The following is a 7,908-nucleotide window of genomic DNA, read 5'->3' as shown; positions in this document are numbered from 1 at the left end:
GCGTAGGACACACTGGGGTGTAACTCATGCTCTTCCACCCCCTCCCCAGGAGGGGGCCTCAGGAGCACATCCCTCCTCTCTCGCCTCTAGCACAAGGCAGCGTCTCTGTGCTGAAGAGGTCAGTCAGGGCACGTCGGAAGAGGCAGGAAAAGGAAGCCCTTCACGGCGGGATGAGTGAAGCTCGAGGAAAGCAGGCCCCTCCTGCTCACCTCGCACTTGCTGTCTGCACAGAGCTAAGGGAGCGCCGGAGGAGAGGCTCGTACTTGCAGAGCAGACACTTCCTCCCCAAACCCTGCAGGCAGCCAAACCACAAAGCGTTCTGCAGGGCCTCCCAAAGCAGCACAGCCTGCCACACCACTTGGGTGCTTTTCCCTGTAGGAGCTGGGCTGTTCAGCTACCCTCTCACGAACGGAGACCTCCAAAAGCAGAAAGAAATGCTTTGGATCCGCAGGGGGATTGCTTTCTCTCCATGAATTGCCAGTTTGTCAAAGGACACTGCGGGCTGTGGCCGCACATTCAGTAGCAAGAGTGGAGTTGGGCACCAGCCGGGGAGCAGCCCAACGCTCTGAGCGCTCTCGAGACCTCCTGGCATGGGCAGAGCAGCTGCTCGGCAGAAGAAAGGAAGAGAAAACTGCTGGGGACGCAAGAGGAACGCCTGTACGACGACGGCCAGGGCCGGCCGCTGGCCCTGCCCAGGGGCTGCGCCCCCGCCACAGCACAGAGCACGAGTCACAAAGGCAGGGGCTGTCACCGGGGCGCCCGCAGGCGCTGGCCCCGCCGCGCGGCCGCCCCCACCGCATTGCAGCCTGGGCCAGCGCAGGCTGCAGCAGCCTGGGCAGGGTGAGTGGCACGGGGGGCAAGGCTGGGCTGCACGAGGGCCGGGCCAGCAACGCCCGACCCACGGCTCCCTCGCGTGCCCGCAAGCGCCTTGCGCCGGGCACGGGGCCACCTTGGGAGCTGCTGGCACAAGTCCTGGCGGCTCCTGCCGCCGAGCCGCCAGCTCTCTCCCAGCCAGCCTCGCTCACCCTCTGCTCTCCCATCCCCTCCTCTCCTACAGGCCATGGCTGTGTGTCTTCTCCTCGTCCTGGCTGTGCTGGGCATGGTCCAGCAGCCGCTCAAGGTCGGCGACCAGATGGATCTGGGCACGCAGGAGCAGGTGCAGCAGCGCGTGCAGCACCTGAGGCACCAGATGCTGCGGCTGCAGCAAGAGGTTGAGCAGCTCATCCAGAAGCAGAGCAACGTCAGCAAGGAGGAGCTGCTCTTTGCTGCCTGCCACTGGTGGCAGCTCTGCGAGCCTGCGGGAGCCCTTGTGCTGCTCTTGGGGCACTGCTGGCTGGCCAGAAAGTACCACGGCGAGTCAGAGAGCAGGAAGCAGCTGAGCAGCTGCCGCAGCGGCCAAGACGAGCAGGAGGAGGAGCGCCGAGACCAACGGCATCGGGGCAGCTTGCTGGAGCTGCACCTCCAGTGGCCGGCACAGCACTGGGCCAACACCAGTAAGCTGCTGCAGCAGCTGCTGGGCGACCTGCTCTCAGCCTGCCAAGTGCTCACCTTCAACAGTTTCTTCCCGCGGCTGGCAGCAGGCATCCGTGTGGGCAGCAGGGCCTGTGCAGGCTGCAGCCCTTGCCAGCACAACACCAGCTACAGCGTGCTGGTGGTCCTGAGGCCACCACCCGGCCATGCCTTCCACCTGGAGATGGCCAGCGCCCCGCAGCAATCGCCAGAGCACGGCCGCGTCCGCGTAGAGCTGCAGTGCCTGTGCACCAGGCAGCGGGTGCTGGGCGACGTGCTGTGCTTCCTCCACCAGCCCCAGGCAGAGCTGGGCACAAAGCAGGGCCCCGGCCTCCTCCACACCCTCTGCAGCCGCTCCTACCTCAACGTAGAGAAAACCGCACACTGGTTCCAGCAGGTCGTGCAAGAAGCCTGGCAGCTTTTGCCTCCCTGCCACCACTGCCAGCTCACGGTGCTGCCCTCCTCCCGCACCTGCAGGCTCCAGCTGGCAAACGGCTCCGGGAGGACCCTGCTCATCGAGATCATCTTTGGGGTGCAGCAAGGCAACCTGGGCATCTTCTGGCCAGCCAGCGGGCCCAGGCCAGCCTCCCCGGAGGTACGGCGCTGCTGGAGAAGCGCACTGTGCCACACCTGCTGTTTTGGAGCCACGTGGCCAGGCAGGCTCCGCAGGGCAGATGCCACCCCCAGCGTCTGCACCGCCTCGCCTCTCTCCTCCACGCTTCGCCGCTTTCCCCCTTCCCTTTGAAAGACACTTTGGATGCTCCTGCACCTCCGGCAGCACTTCTCCGAGCTCCCGTCATGCCTGCGTCACTGCCTGCTGCACACAGGCCTCCAGCACTTCCACTCAGGCAACAAGAAGGTGCCTCTGGCAGTGCCTGAGGTGCTGGCGCTACGACGCCGTGGACCTGGAGGGACAGCTCAGGAGCCTGTTGCGCTGAGCACGCGGAAAGAGGACTTGCTGCCGAGAGCTGCTGTGGCAGGCTTCATGCCACCAGCCACCAAGCAGCCCCAGCCCTGCATCCAGAAAATCCCTTTCCCGGGGCAGCAGGACCACTGCCAAGAGCCCAATAAAGGAGCTTTCTGGAACAAACACCCTGTGCCCAGAGTCTTTCTGCAGCTGCAACCGATTGCCACGCTTGCACTTTCCACCAACACCCTACTGAAGCTGTTCATGAAGAGCAGGCTTCTCGCTAATGGCTCCCTCTTGCATGTTAGCGGTGGCCATCAGCAGCCCCTGTGCAAAAGCCGTAGGCTTTAACACGCGCACCCTAACTTCCCCGGCAGTGCGCAATAGCGGGGAGCGGATGCCGTCCTGCTGGCACGCATGGCTGCAGGGCTTGGTGATTCCTCCTCCTGGCGCTTCAGCTTGCTGGGCCTGGAGAGCTCCCTGAGAAGCGAGCTGAGAACCAACACTGAGGGGTGCTTGTCGGCTTGCTTTCCCTATTTGCCTTGCTGCTGCCTGGGGACATGCTGCTCTTGCCCAGCATGCCCCACAAGAAGGAGGGCCTTCTCTGCTCCTGCTGCACATGCTGACCCTGCGCCAGCAAGGTGCCCTTCCAGCTAAGGCGGCCAACAGCAGCCGGGCCTGCATGAGGACCAGCGTAGTCCTGTGGGGATTCCCCAAGCTTAGCTGGCCTTGCCCAGCTTGCCCCAAGCCACACGGAACTTGCTTGGGACTCCCCTGTGGTTCCCCAGGGAAGAGCCAGCTTTATCTCGTGGAGAAAATAAAGCTCCGTCTGACCAACTGCCACTTCCTGAGCAGGCTTCCCATTTCCTTCTGCCCTCTGCAGAAGGCACTTCTTGGACAGGCCTCAGCTCAGGAAAGCCAAGAGGCAGCATCACACTTGCTCTCTTTGCCCATGCGCAGCAGTGCAAACAAGCCACAAAGCATGCGGACAGGCTCGCAGGCACTTCCCACCACTGTGGTCCTGCCACAGCAGAAGCACCCTGGGAAAGCCAGGGCTTTCCTCCTGTGCTGCCAGGGGACACACTCTCCATCCGTGTGCAAAGGGCAGAGAAAGGAAATGCTTGCTTTGAGGGATGTTGAGGATAACAATCTGTGCAGACCTCAGGAGACCTTAGGAGGCAGGGATCTCAAGAAAGGTGCAACGCTCCCCAGAAAATACACAGCACGGGCCTGCGGCACTGGCAGTCTCGCCACACGAAGCAGCAAAGGAAGGAGCAGGCAGAGCTTGGGCAACAAAAGAGAAGAGCGCTGCTCCACCAAAGAAGCCGTGAGGCCAGCAGGAGAAAATGCCCGAACTTAGGATTCGGATGCAGAGGCAAGGGACCTGGGGCGGAGGAAGAAGATGCGCTTGAAGAGAGCCTAGCAGGCTGGTTGGACGTTTTGCTGCTGAGGACAATGCCCCGGGACAAGACTAGAGGGAGCAGAGAAGGTGGCAAAGCCTGCGGAGGCCCTCTCGGGAGGAGAGAGAGGCTGACAGAGAGAAAGCACAGCAGCCGCAGTGAGGAAAGCCACAGAAAGACACAGGCTGGGGAGAAGGCCTGGAAGCAGGAGGCGCGAGCCGGTGCCTGCCGCTGCCCTTGGGGCCCTGGCGCGTAGGACACACTGGGGTGTAACTCATGCTCTTCCACCCCCTCCCCAGGAGGGGGCCTCAGGAGCACATCCCTCCTCTCTCGCCTCTAGCACAAGGCAGCGTCTCTGTGCTGAAGAGGTCAGTCAGGGCACGTCGGAAGAGGCAGGAAAAGGAAGCCCTTCACGGCGGGATGAGTGAAGCTCGAGGAAAGCAGGCCCCTCCTGCTCACCTCGCACTTGCTGTCTGCACAGAGCTAAGGGAGCGCCGGAGGAGAGGCTCGTACTTGCAGAGCAGACACTTCCTCCCCAAACCCTGCAGGCAGCCAAACCACAAAGCATTCTGCAGGGCCTCCCAAAGCAGCACAGCCTGCCACACCACTTGGGTGCTTTTCCCTGTAGGAGCTGGGGTGCTCAGCTACCCTCTCACGAACGGAGACCTCCAAAAGCAGAAAGAAATGCTTTGGATCCGCAGGGGGATTGCTTTCTCTCCATGAATTGCCAGTTTGTCAAAGGACACTGCGGGCTGTGGCCGCACATTCAGTAGCAAGAGTGGAGTTGGGCACCAGCCGGGGAGCAGCCCAACGCTCTGAGCGCTCTCGAGACCTCCTGGCATGGGCAGAGCAGCTGCTCGGCAGAAGAAAGGAAGAGAAAACTGCTGGGGACGCAAGAGGAACGCCTGTACGACGACGGCCAGGGCCGGCCGCTGGCCCTGCCCAGGGGCTGCGCCCCCGCCACAGCACAGAGCACGAGTCACAAAGGCAGGGGCTGTCACCGGGGCGCCCGCAGGCGCTGGCCCCGCCGCGCGGCCGCCCCCACCGCATTGCAGCCTGGGCCAGCGCAGGCTGCAGCAGCCTGGGCAGGGTGAGTGGCACGGGGGGCAAGGCTGGGCTGCACGAGGGCCGGGCCAGCAACGCCCGACCCACGGCTCCCTCGCGTGCCCGCAAGCGCCTTGCGCCGGGCACGGGGCCACCTTGGGAGCTGCTGGCACAAGTCCTGGCGGCTCCTGCCGCCGAGCCGCCAGCTCTCTCCCAGCCAGCCTCGCTCACCCTCTGCTCTCCCATCCCCTCCTCTCCTACAGGCCATGGCTGTGTGTCTTCTCCTCGTCCTGGCTGTGCTGGGCATGGTCCAGCAGCCGCTCAAGGTCGGCGACCAGATGGATCTGGGCACGCAGGAGCAGGTGCAGCAGCGCGTGCAGCACCTGAGGCACCAGATGCTGCGGCTGCAGCAAGAGGTTGAGCAGCTCATCCAGAAGCAGAGCAACGTCAGCAAGGAGGAGCTGCTCTTTGCTGCCTGCCACTGGTGGCAGCTCTGCGAGCCTGCGGGAGCCCTTGTGCTGCTCTTGGGGCACTGCTGGCTGGCCAGAAAGTACCACGGCGAGTCAGAGAGCAGGAAGCAGCTGAGCAGCTGCCGCAGCGGCCAAGACGAGCAGGAGGAGGAGCGCCGAGACCAACGGCATCGGGGCAGCTTGCTGGAGCTGCACCTCCAGTGGCCGGCGCAGCACTGGGCCAACACCAGTAAGCTGCTGCAGCAGCTGCTGGGCGACCTGCTCTCAGCCTGCCAAGTGCTCACCTTCAACAGTTTCTTCCCGCGGCTGGCAGCAGGCATCCGTGTGGGCAGCAGGGCCTGTGCAGGCTGCAGCCCTTGCCAGCACACCAGCTACAGCGTGCTGGTGGTCCTGAGGCCACCACCCGGCCATGCCTTCCACCTGGAGATGGCCAGCGCCCCGCAGCAATCGCCAGAGCACGGCCGCGTCCGCGTAGAGCTGCAGTGCCTGTGCAGCAGGCAGCGGGTGCTGGGCGACGTGCTGTGCTTCCTCCACCAGCCCCAGGCAGAGCTGGGCACAAAGCAGGGCCCCGGCCTCCTCCACACCCTCTGCAGCCGCTCCTACCTCAACGTAGAGAAAACCGCACACTGGTTCCAGCAGGTCGTGCAAGAAGCCTGGCAGCTTTTGCCTCCCTGCCACCACTGCCAGCTCACGGTGCTGCCCTCCTCCCGCACCTGCAGGCTCCAGCTGGCAAACGGCTCCGGGAGGACCCTGCTCATCGAGATCATCTTTGGGGTGCAGCAAGGCAACCTGGGCATCTTCTGGCCAGCCAGCGGGCCCAGGCCAGCCTCCCCGGAGGTACGGCGCTGCTGGAGAAGCGCACTGTGCCACACCTGCTGTTTTGGAGCCACGTGGCCAGGCAGGCTCCGCAGCGCAGATGCCACCCCCAGCGTCTGCACCGCCTCGCCTCTCTCCTCCACGCTTCGCCGCTTTCCCCCTTCCCTTTGAAAGACACTTTGGATGCTCCTGCACCTCCGGCAGCACTTCTCCGAGCTCCCGTCATGCCTGCGTCACTGCCTGCTGCGCACAGGCCTCCAGCACTTCCACTCAGGCAACAAGAAGGTGCCTCTGGCAGTGCCTGAGGTGCTGGCGCTACGACGCCGTGGACCTGGAGGGACAGCTCAGGAGCCTGCTGCGCTGAGCACGCGGAAAGAGGACTTGCTGCCGAGAGCTGCTGTGGCAGGCTTCATGCCACCAGCCACCAAGCAGCCCCAGCCCTGCATCCAGCAAATCCCTTTCCCGGGGCAGCAGGACCGCTGCCAAGAGCCCAATAAAGGAGCTTTCTGGAACAAACACCCTGTGCCCAGAGTCTTTCTGCAGCTGCAACCGATTGCCACGCTTGCACTTTCCACCAACACCCTACTGAAGCTGTTCATGAAGAGCAGGCTTCTCGCTAATGGCTCCCTCTTGCATGTTAGCGGTGGCCATCAGCAGCCCCTGTGCAAAAGCCGTAGGCTTTAACACGCGCACCCTAACTTCCCCGGCAGTGCGCAATAGCGGGGAGCGGATGCCGTCCTGCTGGCACGCATGGCTGCAGGGCTTGGTGATTCCTCCTCCTGGCGCTTCAGCTTGCTGGGCCTGGAGAGCTCCCTGAGAAGCGAGCTGAGAACCAACACTGAGGGGTGCTTGTCGGCTTGCTTTCCCTATTTGCCTTGCTGCTGCCTGGGGACATGCTGCTCTTGCCCAGCATGCCCCACAAGAAGGAGGGCCTTCTCTGCTCCTGCTGCACATGCTGACCCTGCGCCAGCAAGGTGCCCTTCCAGCTAAGGCGGCCAACAGCAGCCGGGCCTGCATGAGGACCAGCGTAGTCCTGTGGGGATTCCCCAAGCTTAGCTGGCCTTGCCCAGCTTGCCCCAAGCCACACGGAACTTGCTTGGGACTCCCCTGTGGTTCCCCAGGGAAGAGCCAGCTTTATCTCGTGGAGAAAATAAAGCTCCGTCTGACCAACTGCCACTTCCTGAGCAGGCTTCCCATTTCCTTCTGCCCTCTGCAGAAGGCACTTCTTGGACAGGCCTCAGCTCAGGAAAGCCAAGAGGCAGCATCACACTTGCTCTCTTTGCCCATGCGCAGCAGTGCAAACAAGCCACAAAGCATGCGGACAGGCTCGCAGGCACTTCCCACCACTGTGGTCCTGCCACAGCAGAAGCACCCTGGGAAAGCCAGGGCTTTCCTCCTGTGCTGCCAGGGGACACACTCTCCATCCGTGTGCAAAGGGCAGAGAAAGGAAATGCTTGCTTTGAGGGATGTTGAGGATAACAATCTGTGCAGACCTCAGGAGACCTTAGGAGGCAGGGATCTCAAGAAAGGTGCAACGCTCCCCAGAAAACACACAGCACGGGCCTGCGGCACTGGCAGTCTCGCCACACGAAGCAGCAAAGGAAGGAGCAGGCAGAGCTTGGGCAACAAAAGAGAAGAGCGCTGCTCCACCAAAGAAGCCGTGAGGCCAGCAGGAGAAGACGCCCGAGCTTAGGATTCGGATGCAGAGGCAAGGGACCTGGGGCGGAGGAAGAAGATGCGCTTGAAGAGAGCCTAGCAGGCT

Source organism: Dromaius novaehollandiae, chromosome Z, assembly GCF_036370855.1.
Source record: "Dromaius novaehollandiae isolate bDroNov1 chromosome Z, bDroNov1.hap1, whole genome shotgun sequence".
NCBI lineage: Eukaryota > Metazoa > Chordata > Aves > Casuariiformes > Dromaiidae > Dromaius > Dromaius novaehollandiae.
Note: the sequence above shows the minus strand (reverse complement) of the source record.